The following is an 18,931-nucleotide window of genomic DNA, read 5'->3' as shown; positions in this document are numbered from 1 at the left end:
CTCCAGTGACAATGTCACTTCTGCTTTTATTTTCACCCAAATCTTCTCTACCAGGCATTAACCCTCAGGCTTGTGGGTTTCTATTTGTGTTCAGAAGTTTTTAACTCACAAGGTTACTCTGCCTTGCCTCCGATTGTGTGCTTCTTTCGAGCAAATTGTATAGCTTCATATTGGTGGAATACAACTACAGCTACCATTTACTGATTATTTACCACCTACCAGGTACCACACTAACTGATTTACATACACGAGCTTATTTAATCCCCACGACATCCTTGAAAGGTAGGTATTACTATCTCTCTTTTAAAAAAGAGGAAACTGAGGCTTATATGGTTTATGTAATCAGCCCAAGGTCACACATCTGGGACACAAAGGGGCTTGGATTTAAACTTAGTTTTGTCTAACGACGTGTCTATGTGTTGCTAAAGTGGCTACATCGATCCCACGATACATCCAAACAATTGTCATTGACACCTATTAGCTACTAGATTTTTCATCTTCCTAAGTATCTACCCATCTACCTGATCCATCTATCTTCTTTTATCTCAAATTCCGTAACACTCCGTACTGCACTACGTAAGAAGCAGATCATTAATAAGTACTTGCTGAATGAATGAATGCAGTTTAAAAATATGATTAGAACTACCATGTCCTCTCTTGTTTGGGTATTCAGAGTCAAGCAGCAAGACTTCATCAGTTTGCTTTACAAAAATACCACATCCGTACACATTTGTTCATTACAAGGAAGAGGAGGGGCAAAGTCTTAAATCAGTACTGAACTAGGGAGACATATGTTATTCCCAAAGAAATCAGACGTGGGCAAATGTGTTTGCATGTTCAAATAAATTTGAGACGTTAAAATAAAGGGGTATGCAAAAAACGGATTATCGTCTTCAGAAGTCTGAATCTGAAAATCTTGCTTGTGACACGATTTTCATAGTTCTCCAAATCAAAGGTTGCCAGACTACTGTCCCTAAGCCGAATCCAGCACACCCCTTGTTTTTGTGTAGCCCGTGAGCTACGAATGGGTTTCCCGGTTTTAAGTAGCTGAGAAAGACTTTTTAAAAAGATGATATTTTGTAACACGTGACAATTATATGAAATGCAAACCTCAGGGTCCACAAATAAAGTTTAATTGGAATGCAGCCAGCCATCCTCGTTCACTTACGTGTTGTCTGTGACTGGTTTCACACTACAGTGGCAGACTTGAGTAGTTGGGACAGAGACTGTATGGCCCACAAAGCCTAAAAGATTTCCCATCTGGCCCTTTACAGAAAAAGTCTGCTAACCCTTGGTCTAACTAAATAATACAGGATGTCGTAACATTTTAAATATTGTTTAAACTACACCTATTATTTTAGTTTCTAATTCAAGGACACTAGACTGAAAGGTGATGACATCTCTTTTGCTATGTAGAAGGTTTCCATGTTCTCAGGATAAGGTCAATCTCCTTTGGTATCCCTACAGCCTCTCTTGACAACGGTAGCACCTTTCTGTAGGAATGATAACAGACCGAGAAGCTGGTGGTTTCTCTAAGAGGTGATATATCTCTTCCTGCTAAAAGTCATCTTTCTCTTTGATGGAAAACTGGGGCTGGGTATCCTTGTGAGTGGTTACAGTGTATTACAGAACTGTAGTGGCACCGAAATGGATTCTCCAGACTCCATCAACTGATTCAAGGTGGTATGATGGGGTCAGATAGACGAGGAAAAGCAAATTGCTCTTTTTGTCATCACCCAGGACCTAAATAAAGACAAAAATGACTCAGAATGACCAGACACAGGTGAATATTACTTATCAGAATGTTTTTAGGAGGCACTTAACATCACAACAACATGGCACTCTGAGAGCTCAATCGATGTGATGGCTCAAGAGCAAAACCGAGGGAAGAGAACTTCCTTAATTTTTCTGAGATCAAGTTTGGTTTGCAGTAATGTTTAAGGGAATATGTCTTATTTATTTAATTTTTGAGACCCAAGGATACATTCTATTATCTTTCCGTATCTCTGCTTTTTTCTCTCTCTTCCTGTAACCTTGTCTCTCTCTTTTTTCAATGTAACAAAAGTTTATTGGTCATTTATTATGTGTGAGGCACAGGACAAGGATTTAGGAGAGAAACAAGTGAGAGTGATCTTTCTGGACCTTTTGGCAGCATTTAATGTGAGTTGATCACCCTTAACATATTATTCTCTTAGTTTCTTTGGTCCTATAGTCTCCTGGTTTTATTTTTCTGGTTTCTGATTTTCAAGCTCTATTGCCATCTCTTTCTTTCTGTCCAATCTTTAAATGAGCAGAATTTAGTCCTGGGTCTATTTTTTTTAAATTCTATCTATCATCCCTAGTCAGTCTTCTCCCCAATTTATAAATCCAACCCTAGCAGCTCTCCTGAGCTTTGGACCCATATCACAAGTCTGCAGTAGACGTCTCTACTCGCACAGAACTTTGGTCTTCCCCTATAGTTTTGTTACCACACCAAGATTCTTGTGTTTCCTTTCTATCTTGGAAAATGACACCTCTGCTCATGCACCAGATCTTGGAAAGACACTACCTCCCTCCCCACAACCCCCCCCCCCCCATTTCCCTTCAATCATCAAATTCTTTAAAATAACTCTCGACTCTGGTCATTTTTCTTCCTGTGAATGTTGCCACTATAGTCTGAGAAACCATCATGTCTCACATGAATCTGAAATAATATATCCCCAGCTGGTCTCTCCACATCGCTCTTGTCCTGCTCTATTTTATCTTCTCACAGATAATGTCTTTCAGGCAAAAAAAAAAAATACATACATCATATATATACATATATATATATGATCTTTTGACATCAGTCTACCTAGAACTACCTCACAATTTTTAACAGCTACCTACCACTCACTTATATAATGTACCATGATTTACTTAACCACTTTTCTCTCTTATTTATTTATCTATTTATTTATTTGAGGGAGAGAGAGAGAGAGAGAAAGAGAGAGAGAGAGCAGGGGAAGGGGGTAAGGGGCAGAGGAAGAGGAAGAGCATGGAACCCGACATGGGGCTCAATCCCATGACCCTGAGATCATGATATGAGCTGAAATCAAGAGTCGGATGTTCGACCAACTGAGCCACCCAGGAGCCCCTCCTTAACCACTTCTCTGTCGATGGACATGTAAGCAATTTCCAGTCTTTAACTATGGTAATTAATGCTCCAGTGAAGATCCTACAAGAGATATCCTTCAAGGTATGTGTGAGTAAATCTACTGGGCAAATACAGAAAAGTGGAATATCTAGGTCAAAGGCTTTGTACATTTAAGAATTTGATAAATACTGCCAGGTGGCTCTCCACAGACATGGTACTGTAAACGAGTGCCTGCTTCCAATCCTGGCCAAGTATACTATTAAACATTTTGATTTGTGTCATCCTGATATGTAAAAAATGCACCTCACTGCAGTTATAATTTGCATACCTCTTGTTAAGGGAGAACATTCCTTGATTTGTCATCCTTTTACCCAGTTTTCCAACATCCAAAGATATTTTCTTATAGACTGATAGGAGTGCTTTGAGTTCTTCTTAACTAATCTGATTTCTACGTTCTTTCAGGTATCCTAGTGTTTTTTAAAAGCCACACTTCAGCCAATTTGTTTTTAATAATAAGTAATTGGTGGAGTATAAGGTCCATTATGGGGAGCGCATATGAAGAGCTCACATGTAGAGGTCATGAATTGATTTGCAGAAGTCCTGACTTCCTGAAAGTAGCTGGACAAGACAGTCTTACATGCATACCTGTTTTACTTCATTTAATTTTACTAACAGCCCTGTGAGGCACGTGTTATTATAAACCACAAAGTGAAGTTCAGAGACTGTGAATGTCCAGGATCACACAGCTAGAAAGTTGTCGACTTCTGGAATCTTAAAAGCATAGTAATCCGTCATCACTGGTGGGTCATTCCTCAACCACACGAGGCTCGGATCCTTGATGCCTTTAATTTCTAATAATTATTGATCCTCTCTTTTTCTTTCTATAAACATCCTATGAACATTTCTGAGTGCCTATGAAATGCCAGGAATCTCCATGGGCATTACATTTCAAAGGGGTTATCAGCTATAAGCAAAAACAAAGAAACAAACAAATAAACAAAAACCCCAATAGTGATAAAATTTTGCCCCTACGAAATAAATACAAAGGATGATTGGGAAGGTGGACAGAGAAGGATACTTTCATCAGGGTGGTCAGGCAGGGCCTCTTTGAGGAGGTGATATTTAAACAGATTGGCACGACCAAAAGAGTGTTCTAGGAAAAGGAGTAGAAAAAAGGTCATCGCGATTGAAGTCAGGGGGGGAGTGGTGGGAGAGGAGGTTGAAGAGGTAGTCTGGAATGCTGCCTAAGGCTTTGCAGGCCAGCAAAGGAGTCTGGACTAGATTCCAAGTGCAATCAGAAGACATGGAAGGATTCTAAGACGAGAAGTGATATGACATGATTTATGTCACTTTAGCTGTGAGGAACAGGGATAAGAGTAGAAGCAGGAAAACCAATTAGAATGCTATTATACGAGACCGGAAGATGACATTTGACAGGTGGTGACAGTGGAGGTAGAATGAGACTGATTTTGGAAATGTTTTGGAGGTAGAGTTGACCCACATTCTTCATGGACTGGATATGAGAACTGAGGAAAAGAGAAGAACCACAAGTAGCTACGTGTTTTTTTGGCTTGAGGAACCGGTGCACGGTGATGACATTTAGTTTGGAGGAGAAGGCTGCAAGAATGAAGAATTGAGTATTACTGTATTATTTCCTTATTTCTTTATGCAGCCTCTACCTCACAGACCACGATTTCACTCCTTTTTTAAATTTTAAATTAATTTTTAAAATTTACATCCAAGTTAGTTAGCATATGATGCAACAATGATTTCGGGAGTGGATTCCTTAGTGCCCCTTCCCCATTTAGCCCATCCCCCCTCTCACAGCCCCTCCCGTAACCCTCTGTTTGTTCTCCATATTTAAGAGTCTCTTCTGTTTTGTCCCCCTCCCTGTTTTTATATTATTTTTGCCTCCCTTCTTTTATGTTCATCTGTTTTGTACCATGATTTCACTCTTTTCCCAATACCTCTATTTTCCTTCTCTACTTGCCCTGGCCTCTTTCTTATCCCAAACAACCACTTCTACCTATTTCCTCTACCCCCATCCTCTCCTCAATCCCATGCAATCTGTTGCTATCCCCCCTCTATCCCAAAAAATTCCTTCTTGCCAAACACAATGACCTCCTTGTTCTGAAATCCAAGTCCTCATTTTTCTTGACCTTTCTCTAGCGTTTAATACTGTTGACATTTCCTCCCTTGGCTCCTCTGAAATGATTTGTTTCTGGTCCTTCTAACCTTTATGGATGTTCTTCCCCTGTATCTTTGTTTCCTTACTTTTTCTTTGCCCCACCTTTGAAATGCTGGCATTTTCTTAGGGTTCCAGAGTAGGTCCTCTTTTCCTCTTACTCTGTACCTTTTCTTTTGGGGGTTTTATCTACTTCCATGAGCTATCACTTATTCTGATGTCCCCAGTGTAGCTCTCTCTCCTGGGTTCTAGACTCTCCTGTTCAATTACATAATAGAATTATGTTCTAGACTCTCCTGTTCAATTACATAATAGCTTCACTTTGATATCTTGTGGACATTTCAAACGCAACATGTTTAAAATCAAACTACTTACCTTCCCTTCTCCACTTAGTGTTTGTTCTTCCTGAAGTCTCCAACTTAGCAAATGGGACCATGATCCTCCCATTTACCTAAGCCATAAATCTCCTATTCCTTGATCTTGCAAACATAATCAATAATAAAATTCAGTTGGTTCTATGTCTTTGATAGTCCTCAAATCCTTCCCTTCTCTCCATTTCCATTCTTGCCCCCTATATTTTGATGTTTCTCATTTCTTTCCTGTAATACTAAAACAACCGCCTAAGTAGTCTCTCTGCTCACGGTGTTAATCACACTAATAAATTCTCCAAACTGGAGAATTTCTAAAGTGGACAATCTTGATCCCCTCAGCGTGCTCCTTGATCTCCTCAATGTCTCTCCGTGGGCCTTGGGATAAGTTGAAACCTCTTAGGAAGAAATAAAAGACTTTTCCCAGTACAAGACCTTGCTGATCTTTCTGGGTATGTCCTTTAGGACCTCTGCCAAGCATTCATACAATGCATTTACTGAGAATCTACTATTTGCTGGGCACTGCCTTTCACCTTCAACTCTCTGTGCACAACTTTAAAAAAAAATTTTTTTTTAATGTTTATTTATTTTTGAGAGAGAGAGAGTGAGAGAGACAGAGTGTGAGTAAGGGAGGGGCAGAGAGAGAGGGAGACACAGAATTGGAAGCAGGCTCCAGGCTCTGAGCTGTCAGCACAGAGCCCCACACAGGGCTCGAACTCACAAACCAGGAGATCATGACCTGATCTGAAGTCATTGCCTAACCGACTGAGTCACCCAGGCACCCCAACAACTTTTACCAGGACTCTACACAGAGTACGTTCTCTGCCTGGAAAACATTTCTCTTTAACTTGCCCACTTGTCTGGATACTTCTGTTTATCCTTCCAAACTCGCTTCCAAACTCATCTTCTCTCGTAAGTTCTGTCAGGGCTAGGTACCCCTCTAATAAGCTCCCTGGTGACGTTATCTCACTGTTGTGTGATCAACCGTGTCCTCATCTGTCTCCTTGTTACACTATAAGTCCTTTAGAACAGGCTGTGCTATTCATCTGTGTACTCCCAGTGCTTAACACAGTACCTGGCACACAGCAGGCACGCAACCATGAATGAATTAAAGTGGCAGAGCTAGGTTTCAGAGTCAGGTCTTTTCTCTGTGGCACAAATCTCACCCTTCTTCTTGCTACATCTTCAATCGGAAAAATTTGAAAACCTGGGATAGGTGTATTTTTTCCTATCATTAATTAAAATATAGACAAATAGATTATTAGCGCCATGAGGATTCAGTTGACTATTTATTTCTTGTTTAGCTCTTCCTCATCACTCCACGGTTTTGTTCATCAAAGTACTTGGGTTAACTAAATCTAAAATGACCAAAAGGTCTTTCCATACACTTTTATATCCTTTCTACCTCTTATCCTGTTGCTTCTACAACACCACCAAGGAAGCAGAGATAGGCGTTCAAGTTCCAGAGTTAAAATTTAACATTGCAAAATTCAGCTAAAATTGAAATTTTTATGTAGTGACTTCAATATAATCACAGAACTTTGCAAACGGAAGGAAGCTTAGAGATCTTTAGTCTAGCACTTTCATTAAGCTTCTGTGAGGAAACCAACGCTCGGAGACCTAGAGTGGCTTGCCCAAGGTCAGCCAGTCTAAAGGAGGGGTAGGGGCAAACTTCCTGAGTTCCAGTTGCCTGATATTTCCTCTAAGCACCCTTTTATTTTCCATCTAAACGAATCATCCACACCAGAACCCCCCTATTTACACAGTGTGTATTTTTATGATATCGCCTTTGTAGTATTCTTGTGTAAAAAGGAAGGACCTTAAAAAAGAATTCCCCCGTCCTGTCCAGGGGGAATTGGTAAAAGAGACAATTAGTACAGAAAGTAACGGGTTCCTATTTGCAGGGTAGCCCTGTAATCACACTCTGTTCTCTGAGCGCCCCAATGCTAACCCAACCTTATTTGTGCTCCCGGGGCCCGGATTCCATTCAATTTCATGCCTTATTTAGTCTAAATGATCTCCCCAGCTTCAATGTGTATTTTTTGAGCTTCATTTTAGAAATATCATACTTTTTTTAAAAAAAAAATTTTTTTTTTCAACGTTTTTTATTTATTTTTGGGACAGAGAGAGACAGAGCATGAACGGGGGAGGGGCAGAGAGAGAGGGAGACACAGAATCGGAAACAGGCTCCGAGCCATCAGCCCAGAGCCCGACGCGGGGCTCGAACTCACGGACCGCGAGATCGTGACCTGGCTGAAGTCGGACGCTCAACCGACTGCGCCACCCAGGCGCCCCTAGAAATATCATACTTAAATCTACTCTCTACTTGAGCTTGTTTTAGTTCTAATGCTGAGGAATGAGGATTCTGGGTAAAAGAAATAAAGGTGATGGATTTTTGTAAGCCGTTCATCTCAAGAATGGTTTTCTCAAATGGCAACTGGTAGTCTAATTTATTCCTCAAATGATGACGTTTTCCGTGGGAATTAGAATTTAATTGGGATAATTTGTTTTCACAGAAAGCAGAGATTTCTTTCCAAGAGTTTTCAGTTTGATAATGTTTTACCAGCCAGTGCACGGAGACCAAATATAAACCAGTTCTGAGAAACAGGAAGTGAACCTGACTGGTCTAGTCTGCATGTCCCTGGCAGTGACGCAAATACAGAAATCAAATTAGGAAAACAAGATATGTGGGTGTGAGGCAATCGATAATAATCCAGGATGCTACAACGCAAGGAAGAACGCCTTTAACCGAATGCCACTCATTTTAATAACACCCTGAGAAGTTTGATTTCCACTGAACATGCTAGGGGTTCGGAGCAGAATGAGCTTGGGTTCCCTAGCAACAGCATGTGCTTTTGAGACTGTCATTAGCCTTTCAGTTAATCCCGCCAACCCCTTACTTCTAAATGTATGACTGACATTAAAAAAAAAAAAAAAAAAAAAAAAAAAAAAAGAAAGAAATGGTATTTCAGAAAGTGCTTTGAAATTTCCAGGAGCAAAATGGAAAGGAATTGAAAAAAAAAAAAAAAAAAGTTGTCCTGAGAATTGTATCAGGTAAAAGATGTTCGTCGGTGCCCAGCCTTTCCCCACATTCACTGCTCTCAGTTCTGTTTCTGAATCTCCTGTTGGAGGGGAAATGGTTGAGAGTTTAGGGCAGTCCCCTCATGCAACATCAGTCCCAGTCTGAAAGTGGGGTGAATAGTGGGGTGGCAGTTTGTGTGGGGCAGAGGCTGGGGGGTGGGTAAGTGGGATGGGAGGGAATATAACACAGAGGTTACTTTCCCCATTTTATGCAGATTACATTATCCTGGTCGAAGGAGCTTGGGGAAGGAGGGTGGTGAGGGGGAATGAAGCTATTTTTCCTATTGATTGTTTAATTGCACCAGAGGCTGTTTGTCCGAGGCCCCTGGCCAAGAGCATTATTTTGGTGGCTAAAGTGAGGCTGGGCAGGTTTCCATCCCCTTCCTTAGTTTTAAGCAAGACAACCCTTAAAGCGCAGCCGGGCTATAGGAATATGGTGTATGCTGACTTCTGCTACTCAGATGTACCCTAAAGCGCCAAGCCTGATGGGACGGTGGTTTTCAAACCCTGAATCATTGCTCTAGCTCTGTCCTGGGTTCGGGATGCACAACTCCTCTTTGTAGCCTGGGTCAACTGCGGGGCGTTATTAGAATGGTAATTATTGCTGCGTTTGGCTGGTCATCCTTATTATGGCCTGGGTCCTTTTCGACTGGACACTGGGCTCCTTCAGTTTGGCCGGGTGACTCCTAGTTCTCCCCGCCTCCCCACCTAACCCGCCCCCCCTCCCTGCGCGCTCCCTTCCCAAGGCGACCACCTGCGCCGCCCCACTTACCATCTGCCCCGCGGGGAGGGCCCCTCGGGGTAGCGGTGCCCTCCCTGCTCCCGGGCGGCTCTGGGGGAGCTCGATGTTTGCCTCCAGCCCTCCGCTACCGGAGAGATCAGGTTCCTCCCCTCCTCCCCCTCCGGCTCCGGCCGCCGCCGCCGCCGCCTCCTTCTTGCATGACACAGCAGAACCGCAGCTGCTGCAGCAAGTCCCAACCATCCGCCCAGGAAGCGCCGCAACCGGGACTCGGGAGGGGCAGAGGGGGGCGAGGCTGGGGCCACCGCCGAGGGGGATTCTTGCCCCCACTTTGCACCACACACTTGTTTCCCAACCCGGGGGCATGGGAACAAAATCAGGCTAAAGCCGACAAGGCCGAGCCGTTGAGGAGTGCTGGGGTTTGGCGTCAGAAGGGATGGGACCAGAGAGAAGGGTGCGAAGGAGACCCCAGTAGGGGCAGGACATTGCAGGGAAGGAAGAGGCCGAGAAGTCAAGGGCCAGGCTGTGAAGGAGAATAAAGGAGGTCAAAGAGAGGTAAGGAGGGAGAGTTGTTGAGAAGGGAGACGGAGCTGGGGGGGGGGGGGGTGGTGGTGGTGGTGGTGGTGGTGGAGAGCTGCAGGGGAGGGAGGACCTGGAGGGAGTACTGGGGGAGGCCTGAGCTAAGTACCCAGGCAGCATGAGGGCTGAACTGGGAGGCAAGGGCACAAAAGGGGAAAGGGATGTTGGATTTAGGCGTTACATAGGAAGGTAAAAATTGGGGGACATATTATGGCATTAGAAGGGATGTAGTGGGGATCATTCATCATGGCTGATGAGGTAAACTGATGAGGTGGAAAGAGAGAGAGAGTCGAGGCAAAGCCAAAAGAACGGGTGATCTTACATCCCACCCTTTAGTTTCCTGAGAAGTTTTTCGTAATTCCGCCAGTACAAACAGGGAGTTTTCCTTATAAATGGAACAGCATGAACTAAAGCATAGAAGTAGCTGTTTAGCTCAGATTTACAGCACAGGATTTCCATGGTCCACAAAAACTTTAAGGCAGAGATTTGGGATTTAAGGCATAAGCGCATAAAGGGGTGGTGATTCAGTAATCCCGAGGGCACTCAAAACTGATGTTACAGTTTCCACACAGCACTGGATTTGAATAAGTATTTCAGAGTGTTTGTTAAATGTTTCAGTTAAATGCACTGGAAATGAGGACAAAATTATTGGCTGAAACTATCCTAAAAATGCACCTGCTCTTTTTCTTTCTCTCTATACTCACGTACACACACATACGTACACACACACACACACACACACACATACACACACGTGTAATTTCGAGGGTCTAGCATGTACAGTATGATTAAGGGAAACATGTTTTTCTGATGATTTTATTTCCTACCAAAACACACGCTACTAGCATTTTACAGCAAACCAGCTGCTTCTCACCATTTGAAACAATGTGGTCAGAAAACTAATGCAAACACTGCCACTTTGGTTTTGTTTGTACCTTCCAGGTCACATCTACGTACCTCACTTCCTGACACAAACAAGTTTTTACTGTTGTCAGCAACAAAGCCCTAATATAGCTGCGGAAGAGAAAAACTGCATTGCATTTAGCCTCCTGCAAGCATCATCAACAGTTACCGGAGGAATGTAATTCCAGAAAGCTTTAAAGCTGGTGGTGATGGTAATTATGTATCAAATGCCTGATTCTATTTCTGTTATTATTGTTTTGTCATTTCTGTTCTACCCAAGAGCTGGCTGAACTCGCAGAGAGACGAATCCAGTTTTTCTTCTTGACTTGGTACAAAATTAATCAGACCTGATAGAAAACTCATTGCTCTTGGGGAAAATCAAGTAGGAGCCACGAAATGTCATTTTAGCAGAGCGTGGGTTTTGCGACTGTAGGAAAGGATTTGAAGACGCTCCTTCTGTTCGGTTTCCTATGTGACGAGCAAAGGCTACACGCACGCACAGACGCCACAGCTCCCGGATGCTGTGGCTCCCTTATCTGGGCTCCTGCAGCGCCAGAAGCCCCTTCGGGATGCTGCGAGGGGCTCCCGGTGGGTGGTGGTAGGAACGCTGCGGCCGCGGCCACTCCAGCCGCTGCTGCTGTTGTTGCTGCTGCAGTCACGTGGGAGCCCCTTTAAGTTTCCATAGAGAGGCCTCTCCGGTGTCACATGATGGACATGATATAATGAAACAACATTGTGGAGAGGAAAGCATTAGGGGAGCCCACGGCTACGAAAACAAGTGAGTGAGAAGAGGTGGGAGGAAGAGAAACTACGCCACCTCCCCTGCAGCCGAGCCGCACGCAGCAGCCAGCGAGAAGTGGGCGACGCCGGGGGGGAGGGGGGGCAGGGAGACGGGGTCCTCAGCCCCGGCCCGGGGACCCCGCCGCCCACCGCCGAGAGAACAACTTTTAGCCGGCAGCCTCGGCCACCGCCGCACCTGTCTCCGGAGCCTCCATCGCTCCTCGTGACGATCAAAGGGAAATTCTAGAAGAATATGCTCTACAAATATACATGCGCATCATTTTCCTCCTCGCGTCTGGCTCTGGAAGGAGGAAAGAGAAAGGGATTCTAGCGGCAGCGTGCGTTCCGCCCCAAGGTAAGTTGTGGAGGGTGGGGAGAGCCGGCCCAGCGGGACTTTGGGGTGGGAATTTTGTTCCCCGTGTAGCCCTCTCGAGGTGAACGGGGCGTCCCCTCGCTCCTGACGAGGCGGACGGGTCGGATGGTCCAGCAGAAACATTTCCACTGTGGGCTGTTATTTCCTCTTTCGCACGCCCGGCGGTCCCACCCTCGGACTCCCCGGGGCCCCTGGCCTCCCCCCGGAAGGGGCGGCAGGTCACGGCCGGGATGTTCGGGAGCGGGGCGAGGGAAGGTAGGGGTTGTGGCGTTGGCCGGGAATGCCGAGGCGGTTTCGCCATGTTTGTGTTGCTAAGAGCACTTTTTTCCCCTTTGAGGTGGCTTGATGCCACATGGCTCCTCCGGAGCCGCTGCCGGGTTGAGAGAGAGAGAGAGAGCGAGCGAGCGAGAGAGTGTGTGTGTGTGTGTGTGTGTGTGTGTGTGTTTTCAATGTCCGCATTCCAGCTAATGTTGCGCAGATAAAATTCAAACTTGAGGTAAACAGAAGAGGAGGAGGAGGAGGAGGAGGGGGGGGGGAGGGAGGGGGAGACTGTTTCCATTTCGAGATCCCACCTCTTCACTCCGCGGAAACCAACATCCCGAATCTGGAGAGCGCTCGCTGGTTTCTCCCACCTACCCCACCTTTGCTGTCGATTAGAAGTCAGGCGGCGAGGGGGAGGGTACTTATGGAGGACGCGGCGTCTGGGTTCAGAAAGGGAAAAACACCCCTGGCACTCGGGCCTGGGGCTACCTCCTCCTTTTCGCCGGGAGGGATGGAGGGTGTCTTGGGATCGCTCTGGGCCTGGGGGACGGGAGGTCGGCGCTCCCGGGCGGGGCGAGGGGGCGCTTGCCCCACTCCCTCCCTCTTACTTTCGGGGACCGGACGGTCTCGCTCCCACCCCACCCCACCCCAGGCGCAGGTTCCTGCAGGCGGGCTGGGTGGGTCTCCGGGCGTCCAGAGGGCTGGTTGCGTAGCAGGTGTGTGGTGGGCATTTCTATTTTGTAAGTCTTGCATTTGGTGGGACGACGTGGATGGACAGAGCTGCGTCTTAATTTTTTTTTTTTTTTTTTTTGCAAATTAGGGAGAAAAATCAAGACGTTCCACCCCGCCCCTCCTGTTTTAAATACGGATTCAGCTCGAAGCTAGGCTGAAGGGTGAGTGGGGATGTTTAAGGGTGAGGGTGAGCTTCGTCATGTGGAAAACTAGGCTTTTGACAGCTTGTGGCCACCCCCCCCACCCCCCCGCCCGGGCGGAGTGCGGGCTCGGTGGTCTGACAGGGGTGACGTCCCGCGGGGTGGGAGCAGGCGCAGGGACCCGAAGTGCGCGAGGGTCCGCAGCCCTCGTCGCGGGGGAGTGCCTGGCCACGTGAGGGTGGTCTGCGGAAGCGCCGGAGCCGAGAGATGGGCGTGAAGTGCGTAGCACAGTGGTGCCGGGGGCGGACACGAAACAGCCGTGGGCGGTGGAGCGCGGAGGAGCGGAGACTCGCGCCGGCCCGGCCCCAGAGCCGAGGCGACCGTTTTATTCCGAGCGGCGGCCGGAGCCGGGCGCCTTCCCCGCCGGGCCGGCGTCCCGGGCGCGGGTGGGTGCGCACTTCACGGCCCTCTCCCGGGAGACCGTTTCCGGGCGGGGTCCCCGGCCACGAGCGAGGGCTGTAAACAGGGTGGCGCCCTCTGCCCTCCCGCCCCCGGCCTGCCGGGGCGCGCGGCCGGCGGCGCCCGGAGCGGCGGAGGCGCGGCCGCGGCGCCGGCCAGTGGCGGCGGGGGCGCGCCCGCTCCCCGCCGCCCCCGCGCGCCCCCCGCCGCCCCGCCGGCCGGCCTCCTCTGTTTTTGTTTTGATGGAGCCCGCGTGCAGCTGGCGCGTGTCGAGTCACGTGCCAGGGGCGGGAGGGGGCTGGGGCGCAGGAGGCGAGGGCGCGGTGACGCACGCGTCCGGAGGGCCTGCCGCGGGGCTAGGGGCGAGGGGGCGTGTGCCCCAGGCAGATCCCGGTGGTGCAGGTGTCGAGGCCGCATCTGGTGGGGTTCGTGGGAGTTGATGCTCGGTAAGCCTTATTCGGACGTGGGTGTGAATCCCACTGCACTTCTAGCTCGTCGTCACGGCATCTAGGCGAGCCTCATCTATCCGGGCGGGGGCCCGGCGTGCGCTGGTTCGGTCCAAGATGGAGCAGACCTTACCGGCGTGTGTATTTTCTGCGGGCACGTAGAGACCTGTATGTCGTGCTTAATCCTGGCTGCAAGTTATAAACAACTTGAGAAAGACTCCTATGCGTGGCCCAATCCCAGACTGATTGACCCCAAATCCAAATAGGGCTTGGACGGTAGAGTATTTAGAAAAAAACCTTTCTCCGTGTGTTTGATGCACAGTGAGGGGCGAGAACTTACAGAGGTCGCCGGCTTGATGGCATAGATGTTTGTGAAACGATCTGTAGGGAGGAAATAGTAAAAATAGCTTAAATAGTTAAACACGTATTAACACTAGATGGGTCACTGTCTGCACTGTGGCGACGCGGGTATGGATATTTGATGAAACATTGTCGTCCCCATTTTACAGCTGGGAAATTGAAATTCACGAGGAGTGGTAAGAGTTGGTCAGTGATGATACCTGATTAGTACCCAGGGAGGCTGACTCCAGACCTCCTGCTTTAGACCATTGCATATGCTGCATCTGAAATAACACCTTGACCTAAGGGCCATGAATTTGAGTGAATAGGAATACTTACATGTTTGCCCACGATCCCGCGAGTGTATGTGCGTATGTTTATATATATTTTTTTATGTACGAAGTTTTACTGGTATTGTCGGGGGGATAGGGGAGAATCACTTGGTGAATTCGTTAAGGCCTATAGGCTACTAATATTTACATGAAGTTTATTGTGTAGAGAGAGGGATCCGAGTAACGTGAAGAGGACCGATTCTGTGGGAGTTTTTTGTTTTGCTTTTGTTTTGAGGCTTGAACATGGCGTTTGTGAAGTGAAGAGTCTGGAAGGTGCAGATATTTTCTAAGGATTTACATGAGCAGCCACAATAAGCCCCTTCGGTTCTTACTAATGACTGCTGTCTAGTATTGTTAGCTGTAAAGCAGACATAGGCATATTATCAAGTTTTAGGGATTGGTTTTCATGTGGCTTGCAGTTTGGGTTAGAAAAGTTTATAGACCCACTGAGGCAAGCCGGACACAAATATGAGTGTCATGGGTCTGGCATGGAAATGATCTCTCTCCTTCTCCTGTCATCCCTGTCCTTCTTAAGCCACCAAGAACACTTTTCTCCAGCATTGCCTAACCAGTTGTGGTTCATTTGCACAGCTCTGCACAGGTTGTTCCTCTGCTTCTTGAGTACCTGGTTCCAAATTTCCCCTGGTTTCTGTTCAGAAAACATTTAAACACCCTCCCTGTGTCACCGCTGTGTTCTGTATGTAACTGTGTTGCTGCATGTTTTACAACACAGGGTATTTTTGTTTACATGTTAGACACTCTGACTAAATCCAGCTTGTCAAAGGTGCTAATGGTGATTCTTTGTATATCACTGGGACACAGTAGGCATGTAAGTTTACCGTGTGGGTCTGAATTGAATTTGTGTTGCGTTATACGTGGTGTTCGCCTCTGTCACCCATCCTCATTCTTAAATGTCTTCATCTCCTCTGCTGCTAGCTTATTAGGCTCAAAGCACACATCCTTGAACAGAGAATACGGAATACTATGGACACGTTCTTGTGAAAGGAACAGAACCGAAGGAGCAAAATGTAATCAATTTTCACTTGTTTCCGAATTTCATTCCCAGTTGGCTAACTGGACCGCGTGAATTTTCTTGGTTACTCCTGTAAACTGGGACGGATGCTCAACATCCTCACTTTTCAGCTTGTTTAGGAAAGAAGAAAGGGCACTCTGTTATAGATGGACGTATTTTATGTGCCATAGCAGAGTATAGATGCTTAATCACTTTTCATTACACTGTAATTTTTAGATTTAGTATTACCGGGGTATTTATAGAGTAGCATTCTCCCGTAGAGCTTTCTGAGACCATAGACATGAATTTTACTGATATATGTATAATGACTTCAAGTAATAGCCACTAGCCACTTGAAGAGTTTCAATGTGGCTAGTGTGACATAGGAACTGATTGCTAGTTGATTTCAGCGTAAGGAGCCACCACTAGCTAGGGGCAAAGGTATTGGACAGCACAGCTACGGAGGATTCGCTTATGGTTAAGTCTGGTACTTGACAGGTAAACGTTTAGGCTGAAGGTATTCTGCCTTTACAAGAAAAATCTTGATTAATTTCCTAGGGCCTAACACTGTGCTTCTCGTTCATAGATTATAAGGTGTTTACTAGGTGATATTTTCGACCTGTATGAGGTCTTCATATTATAGAGCATTTGTCTGTGTGTCCTGGGAACTTGCCACGTAATTCATGTCATCTCCCTTTTTTTTAGGAGCAGAGTGATTATGAATAGTTGTAATTATGAGTAGCTACAAGTCAAAGGGATTTGAGCCCTTGACCTGTAAACTGAATGAAAGTCCCATAAGCATAATCATTACTTCTCTAAGATGTGTTGTGAAAAGCAGGCACTGTGTTTGTCCTGCTGACCCTTGTATCCCTGGTGCCTCATACAGTATCTGACACATACCAAGCGTTTATAATTAGTTGTCGAATGGATGAATGTTCAAGTAGGTTAACCCCTCTAATGTGGCTTCAGAAGGTACATGTATAGAGCTGAACAAGAGGCTGAGTACCAGTAACTACACCGTATTTATGGTTCTTCCAAGGAACGCAGTCTTTCCCAGGACGTTATTGTTCACTCAGTGACTTTGATTTCTTCCCTGTAAGGTATGTAGCAGGACTTGTGATCCTTTATTGATAACACAGAAGTAAAGTCACGAGAAGATTGGTGGTCAGGTCATACAGAGAGAGTTGGAAGCGTAAGTCAGATTGAAGTAGTTCCTTCTATTGCCTTCTGCACTCGTCCCCGATTCTTTTTCAGTGAAATAAACTCATGGCACTGAGCTATGTTAGAAAATTTGGTTTGTAAAGTTGAAGGTAATTATGTATGTTAATAGAGTCTGAAAACAGCTCTGAAAATACATCTAGTATGGCATGACATGGAGAAAAGAGCTTCAACATGAGAAACAGGAACGGAAGCATTTATTTCTTAAATCTCTAAATCTCAGTCTGTGGTAATCCTAACACCCAGGTTATAAATTTCTCAAAGGGAATATTTAAAAACGTAAATAGAAACAGATGTTTAGGTTGTGCAGATAACCACTACCAGGCTTTGAAATATTTATGTCGAAAGGTACTATATACATCAAACATCTGTTCAGAACGAGAGCCCCGAGGCCCACAATTGTAGATTTCATTTCATGTGGTGGGTGCTGTATTGGGGAGTTGATGACGGAGCCCGATATGTGGTCTGGTGCTTGTCGAAGGTGGTGCACAGGCTGCTGTCACGGCTGTGCCTCAGACTTCCCTTCCTCGTGGTGTGAGGTGTGGCTGGGTTACAGGCTCGTCCTCATGCCTAGGACGCAGGCTAGCTTCCTATTTTTCTGCCACTGTGTGTTCCACAAATGAAAACTAAGTTTATACTAGAGTAAGTAAAATACATTTGAAAATGCAAATCTATCATTTAGAAAAGATCACGTGATACATTCCAAGATAAAAACATGAAGTGTATTTTTCGGGGGGGGGGGGGAGTGGGGAGGGGAGGGCAACTTTCCCTTTAGCGATTTCTGGCCTCTTAATCCATGGCTCTTTACACACATTTGGTGTGCGCTTCTTTGAGGTCAGTGGTAGTGGGGGGAAGCCCCAAAACTGTTAACCACGTGTCCCATAAATTTGGGGACCCTTAAAACCAAAACCAAAACACGACTATAACAAGACAAAACTAACCTCTCCTGTCAGCAACAAAAGTTAACCCAAGCAATCAATTAAATGTAAAGGACTGTGAGATTTGAGTTGTGTAGAGGTCAGTAACATGAAGGGTTTTTTTTTTTTTTGAAGGCATTAAATGTAAATTATTCTAGATAAAAGAATTTATATGTGTTTAACCATGTAGCAATAATAAAAGAATTCATATTGCAGTAGGTCAAGATGGATGTATTTGTCTAGAAGATCCTGTGGGACCACTTCGGATTCAGGTGTGTAGTTAAAGAATCATTTCAGGTTTATTGAGAACTGTCCCTAGTGACGTCGGTCACTAACTTGGTATAATAATTGAGGGAAGTTAACTGGTTTCATTTCTTTTTCTCCTCACTGGGGTGGGTGGATTGGATCACTGGTTCCCAGACTTAGCGTGCGTTAGGCTCACCCAGGGCTTGTTAAACCCAGATTGTCGGACCCCCGGCCCAGAGTTTCTGACTCAGAGGGTCTAGGGTGGGCCTCACGATCTGGAGTTTTTGCAAGTTTCTAGGAGATGCTGCTGCTGGCCGGGACTACATTTTGAGAACCACTGGATCAGATCATCTTTTGTAAAGTTGTATAATCTTGGGCCTGTTTCTTCGTTTTTCAAGTGGCAGGCACCTGTCCTTTGAATTCTGCAGTATCGTGTCCTTTAAAGATTGCTGGATGGCAGACTGAGTTGTAAAAGTTTAAAATGGGTTAATTTAATTTTATGAGAATTCAGGTATTTTGCAAAATCTTTGGATCTGTTCAAATTTAGATTGGGTATTCTCACCCAGCAGTCAAGGTCCCCAGTTAAATTACACTGAAATATTTCCGATGTTATTAAAAGACAACACTGTTCTCTGTTTCTTAAGCCTGAATGTTCTATCAAATATAACCAAGCAACTTATAATAGCTCCAGGATATGATGGAGCAC

At 45.8% G+C, this 18,931-nt stretch overlaps 1 protein-coding gene and 1 long non-coding RNA gene across 2 annotated transcripts in view; one reads left to right on the top strand and one right to left on the bottom strand.

The window, feature by feature from the left end:
• The window catches only part of MKLN1 (muskelin 1), a 365,725-nt gene extending 356,089 nt beyond the window's left edge, over window positions 1–9,636 (bottom strand). Inside the window, exon 1 of the mRNA XM_053897538.1 lies at window positions 9,522–9,636. The gene's annotated coding sequence lies outside the window, so the exon portion shown is untranslated. The remainder of the gene's footprint in view (window positions 1–9,521) is intronic.
• Window positions 9,637–9,725: 89 nt separating this feature from the next.
• Window positions 9,726–18,931, top strand: part of LOC109269007 (uncharacterized) — a 50,500-nt gene continuing 41,294 nt past the window's right edge. The window contains exons 1-3 of the long non-coding RNA XR_002080889.2: window positions 9,726–10,043; window positions 11,010–12,105; window positions 13,205–13,277. This is a non-coding gene — a long non-coding RNA (uncharacterized LOC109269007). The remainder of the gene's footprint in view (window positions 10,044–11,009; window positions 12,106–13,204; window positions 13,278–18,931) is intronic.

Source organism: Panthera pardus, unplaced genomic scaffold, assembly GCF_024362965.1.
Source record: "Panthera pardus isolate Hobbes unplaced genomic scaffold, ASM2436296v1 HiC_scaffold_8, whole genome shotgun sequence".
Taxonomy (NCBI): domain Eukaryota; kingdom Metazoa; phylum Chordata; class Mammalia; order Carnivora; family Felidae; genus Panthera; species Panthera pardus.
This window is presented reverse-complemented; position numbering and strand designations above follow the sequence as displayed.